This window comes from Molothrus aeneus, chromosome 5 (assembly GCF_037042795.1).
Source record: "Molothrus aeneus isolate 106 chromosome 5, BPBGC_Maene_1.0, whole genome shotgun sequence".
NCBI classification, from domain to species: domain Eukaryota; kingdom Metazoa; phylum Chordata; class Aves; order Passeriformes; family Icteridae; genus Molothrus; species Molothrus aeneus.
Genome location: NC_089650.1, coordinates 53,317,526 through 53,343,217, shown reverse-complemented (window position 1 = coordinate 53,343,217; position 25,692 = coordinate 53,317,526). Strand labels below are relative to the sequence as shown.

Below are 25,692 nucleotides of genomic sequence, written 5' to 3'. Positions count from 1 at the left end.
GTTCCAAAGAAAAGGTTTCAAGTCTGCTAGCTTTTCTAGATGAGTTCAAACAACAGGGCTAATAGAATATATTGCTTCTCACTACCAAGCTTGCTTTGTTTAAATGCTATATGGCATTCCAGGCAGCCTGCTTTGTCCTTAAGCAGTGAAGTGGTTCCTGAGTGATGGAAGCATAGTTCAGAGAAACTGAAGAGCTCACAAATGCAGAGAAAAGTTAGAAAGAAAAGAAAAATCTCTGTATTTCATTGGAATATAGTGAATATTTAAACAGGAATACTTCATAGAAATTGTCCAATTTGGCCAAAATATCTCTAATAAATTATACTGGTAAATTGTCAGTATGGAAATCTGTGCTTTGTGAGACAGATTACAGCATTTCAGGAGCTGGCCTTTTAACCTAGAACTTCTATGCAAACTGCTCCAGGGCTTTCACATCCAATAAATGCATCCCTGTTAAATGAGCATTTCAGTATTTGAATTTTCTTGTTCTTAATCAGATTGAAATTAGATTTTGGACTATTAGATTCCCCCATGAAGTGGACTGACCTTCTGCATAGATAAAATAGGGAATAATATTGTAATACAGGAGAACACTGTAATTTTCTGCAGCTGTTAAACTTTTCAAAGGTGTCTCTTTTCATTGTGGTCTTACACAGGGTCTGATGGGGCTCCCCATCAAACATGCACTGTTAACTAGTTAGGCTGCTGACAGCCAAGTACCTCTTTCAGTGTGGTGGGTAAGCATCCTAATCATGACTTTCAGATTGCTTTATGAATCTTTTCTTAGGTGACTCTATTTTCCACAATGCTGAAAGTATCTTCAATTAAACATGCTAAAATTCAAGTCAGCTTTTATTCTTCTGCAGCTTGGTGAAGGTAGGAATAGTGGCAGAGGCACTGGAGCTGGCTCTTGTGAGCATTACAGAGTCACAGCAATATCCCTTTATTGCATCCCTCTCTGTGCACATTTGTGTGGCTGGTGCTACAAAAGAGGCCCAGAATGGTTGCTTCTTTTTCAATTGAAAGGGAGATCCTTCAGAATTTGCACTTCACTAAGAAAGAGGCTTCACCAAAGGTGCATGCAGGTGAGTGAATAATTCACACCAAGTCTTGATGTAATTTTTTGTAGTTATTTTATTTACATGTTCAACTACATTACCATAGTGCACACAGTGTGAATAGTAAGAATGTCAGCAGTTTCCCAGACTTACAAGTGTGTGTGAATATAAGCATGTGTAATACATCTGCTAGTGAACCAAAAGGGGAAGAAAATGCAGGAGAAACTATTAGTAATCTATTAATTACCTCTGATTATAACTGTAAATCTTTAAAAAACAGTGAGAAAGCTTGGCAGATGTCTTTTTATACCCAAATCTAGACTCCGTTGAAGCTGTTATCTTTTCTTGTGCTGCCTCAGTTTTCTCTCTTCAGTGTCAGAGAGAACTTGGGGCCGATACTGTGCATTTGTGCACTACCCATGGATTGGAAAATGGAAAGTGAGCTTTCGGTATTGCTTTCCTAATCTTTTCTGAGGAAAAGAGAAAAAAAAGCAAGGTGACTTTATAGGCTCTGCTTTTTGGCAATGTTAGAAGAAATATTTGTAGTTTTGAACTTCTAACAATGTGTGCAAATTTTCCATACCTTTAAGAAAAATAATGGCAGTTTTTCTATATAAGGCATATATGAATTAAGCAGTGTGCACTAGTACATGCAGGACTTCAGTGCAGGCTCACAGGTCTTTTTCTAGATGATTCATTTTTTTCCAGCAGTTGGTTGAATAAGCAGATTCGTGTGTTAACAGAAACCAAGAAACAGCGAACTCCAAGGGGACAGGTTCAATTTGCATAGCATGATGAAATATAGTGTTGCTTTGAAAACCATTCATTTTCAAGTCCAGAAGTATTTATGTCTTTACTATATTTCCAACATATTTATTTAATGCGCTTTTACTGAATTGCATTCTGGTAATTTTAAAGAACAGATAATGGCAAGCTCTTCTGTAAACAGAGAGCTGAGAAACCCAGTTGCAGGCTTGCCCTGTGGTGTGGGAATGCATACCATCACAGACAGTAAAACTGCCTGGGTGGGGAAATTTAAACCTTAGAATTCCTGCTCTCTTTGACATTCCTTTGTCCAAGGAATGTATCTGTGAGAATCATATTTTGTCTCATGTTCAAAACATCTATGTTACTTTATAGACTCGTACCAATTCAACTTTCTGTTAATGTGATGTACTTCATATTGCCAATAACTCAGTGGCAGGGATTGATACAAGTATGGGATAATGTGGTATTATAAGGGAAAAGCTTCCATTATAGTAGAAAATTGTTCTGGGACAGAAAGATGAACCAGTGACAGGAAAGGATAAGCAAATAGTCTAATGAAGAAGAGCAGAAGATTAGTCGGTGATTATACAAGTGATACAACAGCCTGAATATCTCATTCAGTTGTTCTAGGTTTTTTTCCCATAAATTACAACAAATGGGCAGACAAAGAACACATGATCATAAACTACCTGATCTTGGTTCTCACCCACACTCATATACTTGCATATTTTGCTCCTGAATATAATGGAAACATCCCCATTGTCTGGGAAAATGGGATCAGGAAGGATATTCTGTTGCCATTATCTGTATTCAGTTTAGCAATTTGGATTAGTTCAAGGTTGTTTTTGATATACTTTTACAATGCAAAACATGAGATTTAAGGTAGGACTCTTAAGCAACTTTTTTATTTCAGTAAAGCTTTCCTTGCTGTCCGTCTGTCACGGGGTCCTTCTGAACAAAATGTCCAGGACACAACAGCTGGATAAACACATCATGGGATGGGTGAGCAACTGGTTCATGGGTTGGACATAAAGGGTTATAGGGAATCTGATGACATCAGACTGGTGAGCTGTCACCAGTGGGGTTCTATAGGAATCCATCCTCATTCCTGTGCCCTTCAAAATCTTCATAAACAACTTGGGCAGAGAAATTGAGGGTATATCAATAAGTTTGCAGATGACAGTAAATTGAGAGGAACTGTTGACTCCCTCAGAAGCAGAGAGGCCCTGCAGAGAGACCTCAACAAATTAGAGGGCTGTGCAATCCCCAGCCAGATGATCAAAAGCAAATGCTGGGTTCTGAGACTGGAAGAGGGCAAGGCTGAATTCCATACAGACTGGGAAATGAGATGCTGGAGATAGGCACCACAGAATGAGACCTGGGGAGTTTGATAGGAAGAAAAATCTCTTTTAAAAGCCTGAATGCTGCTGTACTTGAATTCCTGATAAATAATCCGTCCAAGATAATCTAAAATCTAATCATTCCCCTTAGATATTTGGGATTTTCCCCCTTGTGAGAAATTAAAACTCCGGCAAAATATATAATTTAGAAGATTTTCTTGCCCCTCCCAATCAGACTGTTTGCTGACTGAAAATATGCTGAAGCAATAGGAGAATCTAGAGACTAATGAGCCATCCTGAAAAAAAAAAAAAAAGAGAAGCTTTAAATCTACCACAGATATATACCAGACTAAATTCTGGACATCTAATTTTTCAGTATTCTGGGCTTAATTAACATTTTTGCTTCAATTTCCCCATTAAAAAATGAGAAGCAATAAAATGCTTACCTTTATAGTCATAGGAATGCTCTGTTGGTAATTAGATGCTGTCAGACAGAATTACTGTAAATTACAGTAATTACTGTTCATTAATTAATTCTGTCAGTTTTATGTTTTATTGTAATGCACTGTCAAAGTGCTATAGTGTTTAAATTGGATGCATTTAAAATGAACATCCACATTAAAAAGGAGTGAAAGAGAACCTTTTATTGAAATTAAAAAAAGTTCCAAAGAAATATTTTATTATGATCTAATTTTGGCTGTGGAATTCTGAAGCTGAAAAGTACTGCATAATAGTAATTGCATGTAGTATTATAATTAAAAATGATGCAAAAAATATGAAGAGACATTAGATATTTAAATCGAGCTGCTTATTTTAGAGCAGAATTCAGTATTTAATTGTAACATTCTCTGTTGAACCAGGTGTATTTCCAGTGAATGTTTCGTGCCAAAGAGAATTAAAGCAGGAAAGTTGACATTTCCCTTGGGAGAAAAAGACTAAATATTAAATCTGCATCTCCTTCCCACTGCTGGAAGCAAGGCTTCCTTTGGCTTGTACTGCACTGAAATATTGTAAATATTGGTTTATTGTACTAGTGTAATTTGCACTATTGCAATGAAATTATGATAATTGTGCCAGTTCTATATCCTCTGAAATTCTGTAATGATTTTATCTGTGTTACTGACATGTAAATATAGAGAGAAAAGGACTTGCTGTTTCCACTCCCAGGTTAAGGCATGGTTGGCAGAATATATGCTCCTCCTAAGGTGGCCCAGGATACCACTAACCCTCTTGGCTACAAGGACACATTGCTGGCTCATGATCAGATTGTTCTCTACCAACACCTTCAGATTCTGTTCTTCCAAGCTGTTCTCCATCTGGATATCCTCCAACATTTACTGGGTTTTTTTCCCAGGTATAGAGCTTTCCACTTCCCTTTTGTTAAGCTTCATGAGGCCCCTGTTAGCCCATCTCTCCAGCCTGTCAAGGTAAAAACTCACTAAAGTTATTACACTGAAAAGGAGAGCTAGAAGAAAGGTCACTTTAGTCTAAGAACAGTGAACAGGGATAGATTTATTTACAAGCATCTCAAGTTTCACCCAGCCATTCAGACTTTTGTGTTTTAAGAGGTTTTGTTTGGTTTTTTTGGGGGTTTGTTTAGTTTTGTTTTCCCAGTATTTTATTATTCTACTAAAACACACCTGTAGGGAATAAAAGTAAAGTGTCATTTGATGGATTCACTTCAAGAAGGTAAGGAGGCAAAGGTAATTCTGCTTCAAGGGTCTGGTTGGTTTGGGTCCCATAGAGCAGAAAGTTCCCATTAAAAGCAGTGTATTGACACTCAGTTTTCTTTAAAGTGGGAGGAATTTAGGCTAAGCTTCTCTGTTGATACCAGCTGTGGTATGCTTCAAGTAGATTGAACAGAGCACATCTGGAGCTTTTTTGTATCAAAGCTCCCTTCAAGTTAAAACCAAAGTGGAAGCTGTGCAGATCATGAAATCCCGGAGTCACACTGTGACTGTACAACCCTATTACTCAAGTCAAATGGCACTATTTTGCTCTGATTTACTTTCTAAATTGATCAAAAGTCAAAGCATTGTTTTGAGTGTAGGTGGCTGAGGCTATATGGATATGAAGTCCTAGTACAGTAAAGACAAATACTGAAGTGCATTCTGGAATATTACTTTACTGTTCAATCCTCTTAAAGGAGTTGTGAATGAAGTAAAACTGCTGGAATGCCAGTATAATTCATAACTGGTAAATAGTCTTAGGCAGTCAGTGGGAAGAAGATCTTGAGAGCTGCCTCAAATGAAAAGCACATTATTTTTTATCTAAATCAGCATCAATATTTCATCAATACCTCAGTCCCATGCAGTAGGTGAATGGTTTTAATTTTTAATCTATTCCAAATTATTAGAACAATTTTACACTTTTCATTCAATTTTTATCCAAATAAATTAAAAAAAATATTTAATCTAAAGCATATTTTTCTACACAGGAACCTGAGTTTTGGCTTTTTTCCTTTGTTTTCTTATTACTGTTTTGTTTTCCAAACTGGTACAAGCCTGCTATGCTAAAGATTATGTATCTTTTCTTAAAAGCTTCCCCAAAGCTTTGTTTTGATGTCAGGTGATGAAATAAATTACTACTTCACTAGTTTTAAAGAGGACCGTGTTGCCTAATTTGAAAGTAAAATTATATTGAATAATAATAAAAGCAAATCCTTTTGGTAATCTGAGATTTTCTCAAAGGTACCTTTTCAGATATGCTTGAGAAACTTGCAGAAACTGGCCTGTTTGAGCCTATGCAAGACAAAGTTTTTTATGGTTTATAGAATCTGCTATTTAAGGTACCTGCTAAGTGAAATGGAAGGCATTTTTATGTTTGTGTTTGTTGATTTGAATTACATTGCTTGCATGTATCAAGCAATGAATGGCAGATAAAATAGTTTCCTTTGTGGGTATGTAAACAATGGTATTTGGCAACTTAATCTGATCAAACAATATTTATTTTGGATTTTGTTTTTTCTTCCTTAACAAATTATGCTTTCACCATAAATGCTGTCTCAGCTACTGAATAAACTCAATGTCTCTCTCAGTGTGTCTGTTATAATTATAGCAGTCCTTTATATTGAAAAACTTCTTATTTATGTCTAGAATTATGTAAAAAGAAAACATCATATTAGATGAAGATGAAAACAATGAAAGACTTCATTACAGCAGCAATGGAGCTGCTTAATGTGGAAAAAAGTAGTAGTAAATACCTTCTTTCTTAGACTAAAGAATACCCAGGTAAAGACTCTTCTTTGAATATCAGTATGGAACTTAGGAAGTCAAGGAAGTATGGAAAATGACCAGGGACAGCTCGAAAGAATTTGTGGGCATTTTTGCTTGATAATCTAGTGGCAGCTTGGGACAAACACTGTCACAACTGGAATGTCTAGTACAAACATGGATACTTCATTCCAATAGGTGAAAAGGTAATCCCAGTTGAAAAAAATGCCTGTATCTCTAACAGGTCAAACGACTATTTGTGTCAGTGATTATTCTTTGGGCCTCTTATACAGTGTTTCTGAAATTCTTTAGTCTTAAACATGAGAATTATTCTGTAAAGATGGAAGCATATTTACTTCAATCTGCATTCAAAAATAAGATAATGAGGTGAGTTAAATTTGCAGATCTTTTGGGCTAGTTTAAATTGCAGATTTTCAGCTAGTATACTAGTTTTTTTTTCCAAAGCAATTGCATTTTTATGTAATAATGGTACTAGTGTTAATATAATGTGCTTCCTCAATGGACATAAAAATTGGAAGCAAGGAAGAACAATGTACAATTAAAAATAACCATGCCACATAATATGTGAAAAGAGTCATTAATTAGCAGATCAGTAAGTAAATGTAAATAGAGTGTCACATCAAACAGCTGTAATTTTAGTGGATCTTTTAATCTACAGTGCCTAATCTTTGTTTTTAACTTGGGAGAAAATGTAAGGTCACTTTTGGTGTTTGTGAATGATTCACAAACTAAAAGGAGGTAAAAAAAGCATCAATGGCTACAGTAGTTCTAATGGCTTTACCCATCCTGCTGTGTTAGATAACTTTATGTAACCCCTGTGGTGGCACTTCGTGCTAAAGTAGCTATTTACATTCCTACTGCAAGCCCTTAAGGTGACCCCAGTCACTGCATTCTGCAAAGGAAAGCTTTTAAGAGTGACAGATGTCCCAAATGCCATTGCTGCCAGTTCAACACAGTCTTTCCAGAACTTTCCCCTCCCCTGGATCCCCTGAATACATCAAGCTCTCCCTGACATGCCTCTGTGGATATCCGATTTGTGCTTAGTTTACCTTGTCTGCTGGCAGACCCAGACAAGCCCCAGAACCAGGCAGCACCAGGCACTGGGTCCATAGGCATCTAATGTATGGACCAAATAGGGACCTTTTCTGTTCACTTTTCTCTGCTGGGTGTTGTATCAGCATTGGACAGTGCTTCTGGCTGTCAAAAGTCAGATTGCAGGTCCAGCTGGCTTCTGGTTGCTGGCACCAGGAGCCAAGGTTGAGCAGGCACCGTGCGCATCTGTCTTCTGTAGCTGCCAAGGAACAAGATGATGCCATGGGAAATAGCAAACACACTGCCATGACCTTGTAATGAGTGCTTACATGGGTGGTTGCTAGACAGATTTGAGTTGCCTGGGAAACCCCCATTTCAGCTCTCAACCTACAATGTCAGGGCAAGAGCCCAAGACTAGCATTTATAGAAGCTAAGCGAAGCATTTGTAGAACCTAAGTGCTGGAAGGTGTGAGGTTGCTCTATTCTTAGTGATCATCATGGGCACTTCTTATAGCTTGTGGCTCTAATTGTGGCTGCACATGGAGTGTTTTTCCTGTGCAGTATCGTGCTGTGTTGGGCTCTTACAAGTAAGATTTTTTTACTACATTTTGCCCCTGAAAAGATAAACCATATGTGAAGTCATAATGAGATGGAAGAATGATATGGAAAGAAAGTTGTGTGGGATCTGCTGCATTGCACTGAAGGATTATGCCTTCATGAGCTCAAGCAGCTCTAAGTCACTTCTGACCATGAGCTGCTCTAGAAAGTAGACAGCATAAATTACTGTAAAGACTACACAAGATCATTTTTTTTTTCAAAATGTTCCAAAGGCCAAGACTGGGAATTGTCCACTAAAGCTTCAGGGGCATTGTCCAGTGGTATAAAGTGTGTAACCATGTGAACTGTATCTTTTACTAGGCTGTATTGGGTTAATAGCAATAATAAGTAAATGTAAATAGAGCGTCACATCAAACAGCTGTATTTTTTAGTGGATCTTTTAATCTGTAGTGCCTAATCTTTGTTCTTAACTTGGGAGAAAATGTAAGGTCACTTACATTTATGTAACTTAAGCGCCCACCTATCTGCTTGCTTACTGACCCCCACTCCCAGTCCCTGCAACAGAATAAGGGAGAGAAGAGCAAGAGTAAAAAAAAGAAAAAAGAAAAAAAAGAAAATACTGAGAGTCAATATTAAGACTGTTAAAGTGATAGCAAGAGGGTGAGGGAGCAATGCAAAGGCAGTTGCACAGTTGCATACCACCTCCCCCAAACAAACCAATGCCAAGCCAGCGTGTCTACCTTGGAAAAACTACTCCATGCTTTTCATTGACAGGAGTGACATTGCATGACATGCAATATCCATTTGGTCAGTTTGGATTAGCTGTTAGAATCACAGAATCATAGAATATTTTGTGCTAGAAGGGTTCCCCTCACAACTCTTGTTGTCCCCAGCCTGCTTTCTTTGGGGAGGGCAGAATGAAAAGCAGAGGAAGCCTTGGTGCTTTGCAGCACTGCTCAGGAATAACTAAACCATCAGTGTGTTACCAAGACATTTGTCATAACAAGTCTAAAGTACCATGCCAGCTGCTATGAAGAAAACTACCTCCAACCCAGCCAGATCCAGTATATATGCTGCAATAAAAGATTTGGAAGAAGAAAAATGCTCATAAAGGTGAATATCTTAGAGACAAAAGTCTGGAAAAGCTCAGGTGAATATAGGAAAATCCATTGTTGAACTTTCAAGACATTGGGCAGATTTCAATATATTAGTATGCTCAGTTCTTATACATGCACAACTCAATAAAGATATTGAAAAATTTAAAAGAGTTCAGAGAGCAGTCTTGGTGATAGTGAAAATAACATGCTTTACTGTATGAAGTTTATGCTAATCAAGACAATGGTTAAGAGTTAAGAGAATTAGAAATCTCTGGAGGCCTCTTCCATCCCTAACTCTGGAGTACAGACTTTAAGGCACCAATGTTGTAACTTTGACTTTAAAAAATGCAGAACAAGCACAATATTTTTTTCTATTCACAGTTGCCATTGTACTTTGGGACATGTCACTGAAGTTGCAGTTTGAAAATTTTAAACTCAGGATTTTCTGTTTTCCAAAACAGTTCTCTAGTTCTATGAGAGCTACTGGTAGCTCTGGTGAATAGAGTGATGAATGCAGAGAATTCCTTTGGGTAACATTGTACAGGAGGTCAGAATATAGATTTGCAATGATTCTTGCTCGTCTTACAATCTGCCATCCATAAAATAAATTAACAACACTTGTGTCTTCCAGTTTCAGATTTTTTTCCTCAAATTGTATTGCTTTTATATTTCCAAATACGTACATATATATATATATATATATATATATGTGTGTGTGTGTGTGTGTGTGTGTGTGTATGTATTTGGAAATATAAATTTATTCATTCTTAGCCTAGTTAGGTTCACACATTAAAATGATTGAGATAATTTACAGTTTTGCATGAAGCTGATTCTTGCTTTTATTTGCTGTATTAGGAACAACTGTTGCAGCTAAGATGTGAAGTACAGGCTTTAATTTTCTCTCAAGTAACATAGATTTTGAGTTTTCTTGTTTCCAACAGCAACTACAATTTTGTCAGTTGTAAGATATGCTCACATGCATTTATAAACATAAAATCTCAATAAAAAATCTCAACACTTAATAGACAGAAGCAGTTCTACATTTAGTATTAATGTAAATTTATTTATTTTGTTTGGTGGTATTATTTTGGTTTATACCACTTAAAAAAAAGACACAAATGCTCTTTATATTGGTAATAATAGCTATCTAATTTACATCATGCTCTAGTAACTTGCTAAAAGAAATAAAAAGGGATATAAAAGCAGAGATCTTAAAAACTCTTGTTGGAAACTTTGGAATTAAACTTCAGTGATTCTTACTGTGAGATAGTAATTGAGAATTGTATTTCTGGCAAGCCTTTGATTTAAATCAGAGTTGGTAAAAATATGCATTTTTCCTAACCAGGGTTTATTTTTATCCATTCCTATATCGAGACATTTCTCTTTACATTATTTTAACAATATTTCAAAATTCTTTTCCAAGGTTACTCCTGGGCCATTGTTTTAATGAGTCAGTTTTATAATGACAGGTTACTTATGTTGACTGTATGAGTTAAGGCCAAGCTAGTTTAACCATTTTTGACTGAAGCATAATCCTGAAGCCTTTGAAAAAAATCTTCCAATGAAATGTGTTTTTGGCAACATACATCCCTGCAAGACAAACCACCTGATTTGTTTGCTCGTGCCTGCATCACCAGAAGATGTTAAATCTTATTTATATTTTACACCATAACTTAAAGGAACTGAGTGAAATAGCCAGTATAGTCAGAGTACCTAGAGGAGGTTCTCAGTTCGACTCCAGCTTCACAAAAAGCTGTGCAAGCAGGAGCTCTTCATGTTCACAAAAGGTGAAGGAAGGAGTACAGGCTTGTGAGGTGTTCTAAACTGCTTATAATTAATTTAATGTGTATTGTCCCTGTCAAGCTTGTTGGGATAAGGTAGAGGCCACACATTTCTTAGTATAAATATACTGCTAATTTACTGACTGGCATGTGTGAATATTTGTCATGATATATGTATGAACTGCAAAAAAATTATATGAAACTATAGCAGTAAGACTGAAAGAGTGCACTAAAGGGTATGAGTGTGATTACCAGAGATTCTGCTAAGCAGAAACAATTCCTCATTTTTAAAGATTTTAGTCTTTAGAATCAGAAAAAAATTAACAGAGAGACTTCATTAACTCCAGTAGGTTCCTCTCTGTTAAATAATAAGGTAGACCACTAGCACCCCAAGTGGGTAAGATCCTGGAGTAGCATTGACTATGAAGCTGGATATTAGAATTCAGAATTCTTCTAATATTCACTTTTCATGTTCCAAATGTAACACTTTGCTTTATAATAAATGTATGTTTGTGTTTAAAATTGTCCAGTATTAAGGGTAGGTGCCAGAGAGCCTGATGAAAGCAGTTGTCATCTTTCTCCTGAAGCAATGAATTTAAATAGAATAGTCTTTCAGATATCTGAAACATGGGTTATATTTAGGAACTTCAGGAAATGAATGTGATCTCTTAAATTTAGAATTATTTTGAGAGCTGCTATGGAAGAGACGATAAATGTTTAAAGTGTCTTGAAGTCAATATAATTAAACATGTATTTATTGACAAGAGAGGGCAGGAATGAGAGTGAATTCAGCAGCCTCCTTTGGCATGTGGCTGTACTAAGGAAAGCAGTCTATGGCCTAACTTCAACTGAAATAAAGTTTTCAAAGAGCTAAGGATAAGATTCAGCACTTTCCACTCTACATCCAGGATTTGTTTTATTGACTTGTTTTCCCTAACTTAATATATATATATATATATATATATATATATATATATATATATATATATATATATATATTCACATTAAGAAAAAGAGAAGCAACAAAATGTTGGACAAAACATTTACCTCATATACTTGTCTACTTGTCCTCGGAGTGAGAGTGCACATGATAAATATGAGGCTCTTGGGTCCAGCACAGCTGATTGCTGTGTAAAAAGCTGAATGGAACAGAACAGTGTATTAGAAAGTCAAGCTTATTTAGGAAAGATTTTGTATGGGGGTTGAGGTGAAATAATGTGCTGTAGGTATTACAGTGAATGGAATACCTTGCAGATTCCATTGCAAAGGGAATTTTTATATTTTAAGCCAGGAAATGTATGCAGTATGGATGATTTTCATCTAATGTGTAGGGGAAGATGAAGCGGAAAAAATTAGACAGTTTTCTTTTTTAACAGCTTCATGATGAAGCTATATGTTCACACATTTTTGTGAAGTGTTAATGGCAAATACAGCAGTTAATGAGGTATAGAGGCCTGATGCTGTATTTTATATCTCAGGCAAAAGGATGTGTGATTTATCATATTTGTTTTTCTGTGTCCTTAATTTATCTGTGATTAATGTGTGGTGCATATGCAGTGCTTTCTGTATTTTAATGGAAAAAAATTATAGTGCTTTTTTTTCCTCAAACTGGCAATGAAAAATCCTTAAAAAAAAGAAACAAAAAACAAGAGGCACTTTCAAACACAACAGTATGAACATTTCAAACACAACTGTATGAACATTTTTAATGCTATCAATTTAGATCTATTATGGTAAATTCTCCTTGGATTAATTTATGGCATTATGGTTTACCGTACACCTCAGGGAATCAAGTACAAAGTTAATTGTTCCTCTGAGATGTACAATTTCCACCCTTTGTCCCTCAATCAACAGCTTGCAAAGCAGTAATTGAGAAACAAATCTGGGTGTATTAAGTTATTTCTTAGAACAGTTCTTGCTACAACATACAGAAATAGGGGCAGCTGGCTGGTGCTGGGTTCTTACACATTCCTCTGGCTACTTGCAGAGGCAGGATGTTAGACTAGACTGATTCAGGTCTGATCCAGTATAGTAATTTCTGTGTTGCTTACCCTTAGCCTTTGTTATTCTGGGTCAGTTGATCAACACATTAGGAGCTGTAACCAAGAGTCTATCCATGTTTTGACCAACTGGTAAGGAAAAGCTTAGCAGCAGGCTCTACTGTGCCTGCTTATTCAGTGTGAAATAAAGGCACACAAGAGCCTTTGAGGGGTCGTTTCTTTTTTGTTTCTTGTTTTATGAGTGTGTGTTGTGCTAGTGGGGACTCAGGGTAACACATTCTGGACAATGTTACAGCTGTTCCTGAATGATTGAGTTTATTAACATGTCACAGGGTTGTGTAGTTCAGGTATGGGAAATATTGTGACTGATATTGAAGATGTTTTGGGGCAGTTAGAAGTTAGATTCTCATATCTATCTTTACATTACTGTAAAATACTTTTATATTGCCTATATGCCATTATTGCAAATGTGTTTGTCATCTCTGTTTTTCTGGCCAACCCTGTGCTACTCACTCTTTTGTCTTGTGAAATTGCCTATAAATTATTATTAGGAGGAATTATAAAACATTTCCACTTTCTCTTGTTCTTCTCTAATTAATATGATCATTGCATCTACAGCATACCATAAAGAAACAATCTTACTTCTTGGGAAACCTCAGTGTTTGTCTTAGTGCCAATGTGGCAACTTGATATAGTATTGGCAATAAACCCCACCTATTCCTAACGTGATATAACTGCAGATTCTTCCTGCTTCCCATTTACTGCTCAGTGTTAGCAATATTTTGGGAATGACTGCTGTGAATGACTCAAGGCTAATTACTGTCCTTTCTAGTTCTTGTTGATCATACTTATGACAAACCTAAAAGTGCTTTTCCTATCCTTTACAGCAGATAAAAATTAAGAAAAAACAACCTGTGGAAGCACTGTGCCATTTCCACACAAAATCTGCATCTATTTGTTAATATGCAATTCCCAATACCATGAACTTTCGTAGAGGTTAGAAATGAGAAAGGTCTTTTAGGTCACCTTGTCTTCCCCTAGTTGTACGTAAATTCACATAAGGCACAGCCATGTCCCCTCTGCACTGAAAGGGAGCATTCTTTTCACATGGCATGAGTGCTTCACTGATACTGGAAAGAGGAGAAAAGACCTTTTTCCTGTAAAGGGTGTGTGAGATGAAGTTGTAGCACGTTGGCATAAAAGGCTCTTTGTTAATTGCTATTGTGCTAATGGTGCTTTGAATATGAATGTTTTGTAAGCAAGAAACAGGCAATGACTCAGATGAGCACTGCCTCAAAGAAAACTTGAGCAGGGCTGGAAGTGAATGAAAGTCTTTGGCATTTTGCAGTCTGTTTTTGAATGGATTGCACAGATTCAAGTAGTCAAGACCATACATGTAATAAACAGGGCATTGAAGCTGTATCATCCACTACAATTTTGTTTAAAAAAAACTCAAAAAACAACAAAACCCACAAAACCCCCATCATTCATATTACAGCAAAGCTGCTGAACAATTTGCTAACAAAGTTAAATCTGTGTGTGTTATACATACCTCTGTCACATGTGCTCTGAGGCTGATTTTCAGAAAACTGAAGTGCCTGCTTATGCACATGGTAGAAATTGCAAGTCTCCATACTATCAGACTATGTATCTGTTTTCATGAAATTATTCTCCCAGATTTTGTATATCTGGTGAATATTTCTAAGTTGATAAGCTGAGAAATCTTTGTAACAGGCAGCTAAAAATATTTGCCTTCTCACTAGCCAACATTTAGGAATTGGAAGATTACTTTAGAATACACAAAATGCTGATAATGGCATAAGATAGCTGAATAATTTTATGTTTACTAATATTATAAGGAAGATAAATATCATATTCTAATATATACATACTTCCATTCTTGAACATAAAGGAATTTTTAACAAGTGTAAATCGGCTCTACACTTATGGAATTATGAAAGTTTTTTTTTCAGTTCCACAGGAGAAAGTGTGAACATTATTCTACACTTTAATACAAAGTATTCTATTATTCCAATATAACTAAAGTGGTTGAACAGGGTATCCTGCTGATCAGAGTAAAACACTGCAGTGATGTAGTAACAGCAGCTCTTATTCTTGATATTGTAGATGCATAAATACATGCATACATGCTTAATATCATAATTAGGCATACTGGGATAATTTAAAGGGCCATTTTGCTGTGTGAAAATATATTAAAAAAAAAAAAAAGTTGAGCTTCCCTGGGGGATTTCTTGAAGATATTTTTTTTGTATGTTTAATGTTGAGTCTAAATGAACACTTAAATAGTTCAGTATTGTACTTAAGAGAAGCATAGAGAACTAGCAGTTGTTATTTCTTAATCTGCAAGGGGCTATTTCCAAGCTGCAGACTCAGTCAAGCAGTGCTTTATTCAGAAGAACTCTCAAGAAAGCCATTGTGGGTTTTGCCTGAGTCAGGACTGTGAACTTGTACTGTTTGCAGTGTTACAATTTGTAGATATTTCTAATGAGGTTTCCCCATTGCTCTTACAAAGTAAGAGTCACTTGAGAAAGCTCTTTTTCAGACAGTTACTGTTAAAAGAAAACAATTACATTCCTGCATATGGAGTATTCTAACGTGCTTCTATTCCAGTTAATTTTGTGGGTTATTATCTCCTGTTTGTGACTGTTTGTCCAGTGTTGATACTTAATTTCTTTTATTTTCCTTAAGATACTTTTGAATGTTAAAAAAAAAAAAAAGCAAAAGCAGGAGATTTAAAATTTGCATTATTGACGTTCAGAAACACAGAGTGTTTTGTTAGAGATGTGACTTTACTACAGCTGACAGAAGACTACTCAATCATTTGGAGTTTAGTAAAGGAAGACAAGTATAACCATATGAGAGTTAAATGAGTCCTATAGGAATAATACTGAAATTTATAGAACTGAGAAGTTTTGTCTTTGCCATTGAATTGTATAAGCTGCCTTAGAGTTTTTAGAAATGTGAGCATTCTCTGAAAGTTAGCACTGGATGTCTTTCTAAAAGTTATGTTTTATGTCAACAAGAAATTGTTGAAATTTTTATAGAACTTGCTGGATTAAATTTTATGGCCTTCAAAAAACTTGTTGTTTCTGTCCCTAAAATATATGACTCTATCATATTTCCTTGTAAAGAAGTACAATGCAGAAAAGTAGTTTTAAGTCTCAATGTCCTGACCTGATCAACTGCTTTGTGCCTGGTGGTCTGATTTTTAACAATTGGTGTGGTTGCTGCAGAACCACAAATACTTACAGACCCTAATTTTAAGAATTCATGGTTTAGATAAGTAAGTCAGAGTAGATTTTCTGTGCTATTACTGTGTCCTTTGGCCCAACCAGCCTCCACTGTGCAGCTTTTGACAGGGACGGGCCTCCTGCTTGCAAAGAGAGGGGCTGTAGCATGGGAGCAGATGCATTGCCTGCCCTAGGAGAGAGGCAGCATTTTCCCTTTTCACCTTGTGGCCAGTCCTTCTAATCTGATTTAACAGAAATAATTTTGAAAATTTAAAGTTAGGTTTTCTGATGGTGAAAAAGATAGCAATATCAAGAAAACGTGTGGCTGTTCATAGATTTGCCAGACGTGTTCCGATACATCAAATATTGCCTCTTAGGTCAAGGAAGACTATTCCTTCTAATCAGTGACTATTTCTGTTATATAACTCCTTCTGAAATGTAGTGTTAATAATTTTTATGTAGTAGAATCAAGAGGATCTTTGAAAATCCATTTTTTGTTCCATTAGTTACACAAAGTAAAAATGTCCATGCATTTGCTGAGTTTTAGAGATGCATTGTCTTTTTAAGGTACCTGTCTCCCAATTTTATGTGCATTGTAAATTAAAATAGGGACCTAATGAGAAGGTATTCATTTGTATTTTATTTTTTATTCTTACAAAATACTGAGAGAAGCTTTACAGAGAAATCTTGACTAAGTAATGAGACAGTTGCCAAATAAACTACAAAATTAGGAAAATTGTATAAGAGCATAAAATTTTGGGGTAAGGAACAGTAATATTTTTGTACATATGAAAAGCCACCTTAAAAAAATTCACATGACCTAACCTGTCGGTGGAAAATCGTTCTGCACAGCCATAATATCAAACTGTTGTCTGATAAGATGTGTGATTGACTGTGCAGCTGAGATATAGCAGATCCATGTGTAACAGGGTTTCACCATGGACAGTATCAATACAATGCATGTTATATAAACTAGCATTGCTGTATTTTAACACTCTTTTCCCTCTGTTGGTCAAACACTGGCTGGTGAAAGCAGAAGTCATAAGGAAAGGCCAGTTTCCCAGCTATCTAATGCTCAACATCATAGTTCCCTATGGCAAGTTTCCTGGCTCACTGACACAAGTGTCAAAAGAATCACAAGTGCTTATATTAATTGTATTCTCATTATGAAAAGTGATACCATAAATATAGTTCCCATTTTCTTTGTTTTCACCTGTTTCACTAGTTTTATTGAGATTTTTTTCTTAATCTTCATTCTTGAAGCATCGATTTGTGTCAAAATCCCCAGTATAATTGTAGCTTATTTTTAATATTTCATGAAAGCAAAAAGTCACCAGCTTACCCCAAAAAGCATATAGTTTACTCTAACAGAGCATCTAGTCATGTGGAATAGGGGGAAAGCACTTTGGGTAGGAGATAAGTTCAGCTTCATTGCTGAGTTCCATTTTCTAGTACTTTTAATTGTTCTCACAGCAACTTCTTAGTCTGTTTCTGTGCTAGTCTTTGAGCTCATTTCAACTCAATTTGCTTCCATGTTCTGTTCATACATACGTGACAAAAGGAGGGCAGAGTTTCCCATTGCTCTGGTTGTTGACAAAGGAAGCCCATTGTACTTGAGAACAGCTGAATTATTATCTCTTTCAGTGTACAATAAAATGTCACCACCATGTCACAGCAGCAGTACACATGCTGACACCAGACTTGGAAAGTACTAAAAGCAGTGAGGGCCACAGCAGAACCACTCAACTAAATGCCTGTCCTTTGAATTCACATGAAGAACATTAACTAAAATTTTCAGAAACAGCTGTCAAAAGATTAAAGACTGACAAATTTCTGTCCTCAGGCACATGAAATCTCACATTCTGATTCTCATTGTTTTGCCCAAGCAAAAGCAATTGTCAAAAATAGAGTGCTTCTTGTTTTCTTTTTTCCTTTTTTTTGTTTCTCTTTATTTTTATATTTTCCTTACTAAGCATGTACAGAGTTCATTAATGGTACCCAGTAAGGCTGCATACATGAATGCTTTACAGCTGGAGTCCCAAGAAGGACCTTGATTCTTGGCTATAATTTTAGTGTGTGTTTAGCGTTTTGTGAGAACTCTGACCATGTAACCCAGAGCAAGTTTAATTATTATTGTCTTGTCCTCCTTAAAATTCTTGCTTCACTGTGTATTCAGTGGTTACTTTTGTATGTCCCCATGTTTCAGAGCTAGAAGAGTTCTGAGGGTCCTTATTCCTCTTCCACAGCTGCCCAGCCTTCTCTGCATAGTGTAGGGATGGCAGTGAGGATCGGGTCAGTTCTCATTGACTTTTAACCATAGTGAATCTGGTCTTCCACTGCAGTCCCCTGCTCATGTCATCAGGAGGACTGAAACTGGTGTACTTAAGAGAAGAAAACCCAATATGTTCTGGTCTTTTGCCTTTACTTACCTCCATTGTCATACTGACTCCACTGAACAACTTCCTCAAGTTTTTGACCTTGCCCATTAGCTTCAGTAGCTACTACATATAGCTGGAGTTTGTCCTCTTTCATCTAATTTTTTTTCCTAATATCTGTTTTCCCACTACTTCCTATTTTAGCCCTTGTCTATTCTTTGTTGCAAGCTTCAAATTCTCTTCTTTGGTTCTGAAATTGCTGTCCCTCTCCAGTGAAATTTGCTGTTCTCAATGTGCTGGCAGCAAAGTGAAATGTGATGAAAACCTGATCTCTGAAGGATTCTTTGCTGGCATATCACTGATCAGATTTTTAGTAATTTTTACTTTGCTTACAGCGCACTAATTGAATACAGCAGAGCAGAACAGCAGGGGACAGAAACAGAAAACACTGAGTCCTGACAAAGGCTTTCTCTAGGGTAGGTGTTCTATTAGCATCTCTTATTAGATAGCAAATGCTAAATACCCACAGACAACAAAGCAGTAAGATCATTCACAGATTGAAAACCATTGAATATGCACATCTATGGATATTCAGACAAATGCTGAAATCCTAGGCAGAGTTGTAGGCCAGGTTGCCTATTCAAAAGACTGACATTTTAATGTTTAGTTAGAAAATGCTAGTTTTGAAGAGACTAGAAGCACATGTATTGTCCCTAAATTGAATTCAACATGTAAATTTTATCAGTATTCATCATTTATTATAACTGTCAGGATGCTTGTTGTGACCCTGTAAAATTTATTAAATGATAATAATTATTTTTTTTCTGTCTGACTGCTTTTTAGGCAGTTGGAAAATACATGTTATATTTGCTGCATTACTTTTCCAAGTAAGCAATTTTGCCAGTGAGAGTACTATTTGCCAGTGAGAGGCTGAGGAGTTGAGAACAAATGCAGAGATGTATTACAATCTCAAATGAGAGCAATTAGAAGAATACTGGCCCTTGAAAACTAAAATGGAAACAGACATGAGGTGACAGTGAAACTGATTTGTAGGACACTTTCAGTGTTAGGATAATGCTTCTGTCATACAAATATTTGAACATCTGGATGTAGACTAATGTAAGGAACCTATCGCTATATCAGTGAGTCACATAGTATTAAAGTTTTCCAAGAACTGAAAAGACAGAGGCCAGAAAAATTCATTCTACTTTCTACACTACAAACAGGTATCATGTTCTTTTGCATTTAGTCTCATAGGCTTTTCACTGTTTATTTATTTATTGTTTGGGGTATCATAATGAGGAAATTCTTCTATTTGAAGGAAAAAAAAGATAAGAGCTATTGAATTTCATGAGAGTGCTCCTAGAATCTGGATTATACTTCAGGTTTTTTTGTGTAATTATTTTTAAGCTGTCACTATATATTTATTTCAGAGTCTTATGAAGATACAGAAAAACATTAAGTAAATCATAAAATTGAACAAACACATTAATGCATTTCTAAATGGAGTAGTTTAAGTTTGGTCTTACTTTTTCAAAAGTGTTTTCAAGTAGTTTTTGCATTAGTGGTTTACTGAGCTTCCTGCTTTCACTCAGTTTAACCCAACAACTTCTCATACCAGGTAAATCAGCTAAATTCCTAGGGACCACTCATGTAACTGGCAGTGATGTCTCTTAAGGAGTCTTTGTTTGGGATAATATGGATGGCTATATAATTTAGAGATTGTCTCCTAGGTATTATTCTGCTCCTCCTAAATACACGTTGTACAAGGTGCAATCTGCATATTTCCTGATAAAGCCAGATTGTCATTCTTTTTTGGGGTACAGGTGAACAGTGATGGTATTTTCACAACCCAGGGGTTGCAATAAGATTTATCCCTCAGTGGAACTATGATTGGATGAGCTGTAGGAGAAGCCTCTGCCCTGTCATTCAATCTTTTACTCATGATCTAGTTACCAGGTCTCAATTTGCCTGGTCTCTGTAGCCCACAGGAGATCATTGTTTCCCATATATTTCTCAACCTCAGCTAAAGCATCCCTCCCAGTCTTGACAGCAAGAGCTAAATGATAAAATAGGTGTCTAGACATTGCTATATTGCTGTTCTTAGAACTAAATAGTCTTTGGTCTAGATGCCCTATAAATAATTGAGTCAATCTAACTCTTTGTGAATTAGCAGTGCTTCAATTCTTTTTAAGGAAGCAGAATGACTGCTGTAAAAGGTATCTGAGCTTTGTGATGTTTCCTTGTTGTAAAATAGATTGACATTTGGGGCTTTTACACTATTACAGTCAAATTGCTGCTCTAAAGACAGTTCATGATTGCAGTATCTTAGAGTAGTGTGATTCAGTTTGTCTTTCAGATGGCCTTTATCCTGCTGCTGCAATTTAATTGATATATGCTTTTGAAAGCATATTAGTTTGCATATTTTTATTGTTGTTAAATTTCTTTATGTATACGTATTGAAGTACACTGTCTCTCTGAAGGAGGAAGAGACACAGAAAGGTCTCCAGTCTAGTGATCACCAAGAATTCAGAGGTTTTGTTTCCAGCTGTGCAACAAATTCTTGTGTGACCTTGGTCAAGATGATTAGCCTCTGTGCACAATGGGGGCAAGGAACAGCATTTACCAGTCATAGATAAAACTAGCTAAACATAGGAAGTTCTGCAAGATGTTTGGGGATCTTGGATAGGTAGATAGTGTATATGTACTGAATCAGGCAGAGGAGGGAAATGGTCAGAGAAAAAAGCTAGGGTTGAAAAAAAATGGAAAAAGGAAAAATATCAGATAAAATTTAAAAAAGGCTAGGAGATGAGTGGGATTATGAAACCAGCTGGGATAATTTGAAGGTGAATAATTATAAAAGATATGGTCCTATGCAGTGTTAATAGGACTAGCAAAATGCACCAAGTATTTGTCTATGTACTTCAAAAGGGATGAAGCCAAAGGCCTTTCTGAACCTTGGGAATTTACTATGCTGATCAGCTTTCTTCAAAGTTCAAGGAAAACCACTGTGAAATAATATATGAAAGTCAAAGAGGAAATATTTTCTCCAATGTATATGTTATAAGTTGCATTAAATGCTGAAAATTACCATTGAATAAAAAATAATGTGAAGAAGAACATCATTCAGGAAAAAGTATAGTTGAGCTAAGTTCTCATTTAAGAAGTATGTTTCAAAATGTGTTTTGCTTGGGAAAAATTCTCCCTAGTCCCTACTTCAATGTATTTCCTCTGCTACTTTTTTTAAACTTTATTTAGGCTCATGCATCATGGTTTTGATTATACCTAATAAATACATGAAAAAATTACAAATATTCACTTTGCACACCCCTTTTATGCATAGAAGCATAATGTATTCTGAAATCATAAGTATCAGTGTCCAAATGCTATCTCAATCAATATTCCTATTCAGTTAAAATAAAGTACATTTTTACTTTTATTTCCCTAATTCATTCCCCAACATTAAAAAAAAAAAAGACAACAAACTGCAACAATCTGAGTGTTTTAATTTACTATATTTTAGATGGCTGTAAGTTTTTGTATTTACTGCTTCTGAACAAGACTTATCTTAGTTTTTCCTGTCACAAACAGTTGATGATTTTCAGTTAAAGGATTGACTAGAGATGCAGAGATTGATAATTCCCTGAGTGTGGGTTGAATCTGGGAAAAGAATATCTAGAAAATAAACCTGATTTTCTATGGTAAATATATATAATATTAATAGATATGTATTAATTATATTTCCATAGGGAATATATTATATTAATATTATGATATTAATATATTTTTAAACCAGGTGAGAGGCCTATTGACAAAGCTTATCTAGTTGCAGTATTTAGCAGAAAACAATCTGTGGTGTTCTGAAACTACTCAGTTGAGCAGTATTATATTAGACTGTACTGATCATGAATGGTGACTTTTTCTACAAATAACTGGATTACAAGTTTCTCTGTCTGACAAAATAGTTAAGATCACATTGGTGGGTAGTTTGTCATGGTGTTGATACAACATCTGCTTGCATCCAATGCCTCAAAACTGTTTTCATGAAAGCCCCTTGGATAGAGTCCATTTGTTCTCCTGTTCAAATAGCACTACGCAGGAAAGCAATTCTACCATGTGCTGAGCAATGTCAGTGCCTATTAACTCCAGTTTGAGTGAAGAGGCACAGCCCTTCTTAGGACATGCAAGGTAGTGTCAGCACAGATTCTAAAGCTGAAATTCAGTTCTTTGCAGAAGCTCTGCAAAAAAGCCTGTGCATCATTTAATTCTTCAAAATGGAGCTCAGAGTGGATTTGAAGAAGCTGATAGGCTTTTTGCTCTCTTGTCTGCAGAGGGCTGAATTACACCCCTGGTGAATATACACAGTAAAAAGGCAACTATACTGCCTCAGGAAATACACTATATTCCTTTGCTTTGACTGGTATAACTCAGTTTCAATTACTGATGAAAATTCTTTGATATTATGCTGATAAAAATTGTTGTACATTTTGCTCCCTTCCTATATTACACATTGAGCCTCACTCTTGTACTGTGATACAATGTGCAAACTGAAAAGTGAAAATGCAAAAGTAGATGTAGTCCTGTAGAACAGGCCTCCCTCGTGACACTGTGAGTGAGGGCCTGTGTGCTGGTGAGGCTCCTGAAGCAAAGCAATGGGTGGGTGGAAAAGCAGAATTAAAGGGACATAAAACCAGTAATGGGGAGGAGATCTCAGCAGGAAACAGGATTGGAAGAGGACGTGGAGGCTGAGGAGGCACAGTTTTGATACTGATTAGCTTTAAATCAGGTGAGCTAGCTAGCTTTTCCCTACAAAAGAAGTTTTGATTCTCACACCTAAATGTGTGAGCTGGTCTATACACAGCACAGAAATGTTTTAGAATTTATATTTTGTGAAATGCCCTTGGTGTGTTTTAAATTTGTATGTATATAGCCAATATATCAGAGCAAAGACCCCCTGGATTTGTGATAATATCAATAGCAACCAAGCAAACACAAAGAATAATTCAGAGATACTTTTTTAAAATAAAATTACTTCAAGTCATATTTCCAGGAAAACCTCCTAGCTGAGATAGTAAAGGCAAGCTAGTGGATATTTCTGAATTTAGCTTACTATTCAGTCTTTCAGTGATTCCTCATATTGTTGAAACATTAATAGAAATAGCCATTTTGATATGTGAATTAAGAAAGATATGCATGCAAGTAGGTCAGATTTGGTGTTAGCATTTTAGTGAGCTTTTTCTATTAAGCCTGTAACTGGACGCAGACCTTTACTGAAAGGATGAGGCTTTTATCTGTTACAAAGGAGGAGTTAGTCTCAGAAACTGATATGATCCAGTTATCAGTAGAGCAGTACCTCAGGTGCCCAAGTAGAATCCACATTTCTGGGTATTATGTGCTAAACAGCCTAGCAGAGTTGTTTCAAAAAAAAATGTAGTTATGAATCATTTCACCATTGATTTATATATTGCCTAATGAACAGTGCAAATTCCTATGTAGACATTTAGGTGCTAAAGAGGTTTTATAATTAAAATATTAATATGAATTTCAGATTGTGCTTCCACTGAAGGAAATCAGGTTTTATTATATTATTAGAGCTTACCAACAATTATACCAGAACTGAGGACACAAGTTGTTTTGTGTAAAAATATCAGGAAGGGTTTTATTAAAAACTTTAAATTGCACTTCTCTTTGTTGCCATGATCCAGTGGCATTGGGAATTGTATTCTTAAGTAGCTCCAGAGAGAAGAAGTCAGGCTGAATCACACGTTCAGGTGAGCATAAAGCTGCAGCTGCCACTGGGATAAATGCCTAATTTTAGTCTTCTTGGACCCCAAATTAATCTGGTACAGCATAAGCTTCTTGTACTCTTATTTCATTAAGTACTTCTCCTGTAGTTCTCTTTTTGTTGGGCTTATGATTACTGAAGGTGTGTTAGGTGTATTGGTGTCACACATCAACATGAGGAAGGCATGATCTGTGTCCCTCTATGTGGGACAAGTTCTGGCCTTGCATGCTAGGACACTTACGTATAAATTGAAGTGCTTAAGCTTTCCTATAGTGCAACCAAGAACTGGTGAGATGATCTGTGGAGGAAGAGGACCATTTTCTGCAGATTGAAAGCCTTACAGTTTGAGCAAAAGTTAGTTTGGGAGACCTTACCTTGTTTAGCATGAGTATATGGCACCGTGTGAGTGTCTCTATATGCATTTTGTGAAAAGTATGCTAAACATTCCACTGTACAATATTGTCTTCAGTGAAGAGTGAAAGAATAACAGAATACCAGATATTAGTAATATTGTTTGCTATTCTATGAGAAGGAACCCAGATACTACAACGGTGAACTCAAAAGAAGCAGTATTATAGTCCAGAAAGAGGTCTACAGGTATTAAAGCCCCTTCTCTTCCTACCTTGAGGAAAAAATTCTCCTCACAACTCCTTTGCTTTTACTTTATTGCAGTCAGGTCTCTGTTGTTCCAAGACTACATGCTGTGTATGACCTTGTGGAAATTTTGCAGAATTGGCTTGCCAGAGACACAAGCATTGAGAGTAGACACAAAACATGTATCACAACTTCCTAACTAGGCTTCTTTTCCCTTGTAGTAATAGGCTTTTTGGTCCTGTCTTTTCCCTCAGCTTATTGTCTCCCTCCCCATGGTTTCTCAACCTTGGCTTTATTCAATACCTGTCCTTCTTATGTTCCTAGTTTCTGCCCTTGACTACACCCCACCATTGCAAGTATCACAGAATTTCTCAATAGCTGTCATTAAACTGACCCTTCTGTTTATTATAGCTTTTCTCTTTCCCCTGATGCTTCATGTCTATTTTCAGTGTAAGCACTTCAGGATAAGGACTATCTGCTCAGTTTGTAGAGAGTCTGATACAATGGATCACGGTTGTGGGGCACCAAAATGATTGGTTAGGATAGTAGGTCTCCAATTATTAATCCTCCCCAACAATGTTTCCTTCATTGGAAGGAACGTGAAATTAGAATAAGAGCTATTTTCTATTTTCTTTTGATTTATAATAAAGCTGTCTTTTGGTTTTTTGTTGGTTTTTAAGTTTGAAATTAAATTTGTTGGCACAGCAGGTGTTGTAAATAATTTTGTAAACTGCCTAGGGCTGTCTACATCATAAACCATTGCTGAATTATCCGATAATGCAAATAGACAACTCAAATGAGAAAGTGTTTAGAGATAAGT

At 36.2% G+C, this 25,692-nt stretch overlaps 1 protein-coding gene across 8 annotated transcripts in view; it reads left to right on the top strand.

Annotated features, from left to right (window-relative positions):
* Nucleotides 1–25,692, top strand: part of TAFA5 (TAFA chemokine like family member 5) — a 466,113-nt gene that overhangs the window by 298,065 nt on the left and 142,356 nt on the right. The gene's annotated exons all lie outside the window — the stretch shown is intronic.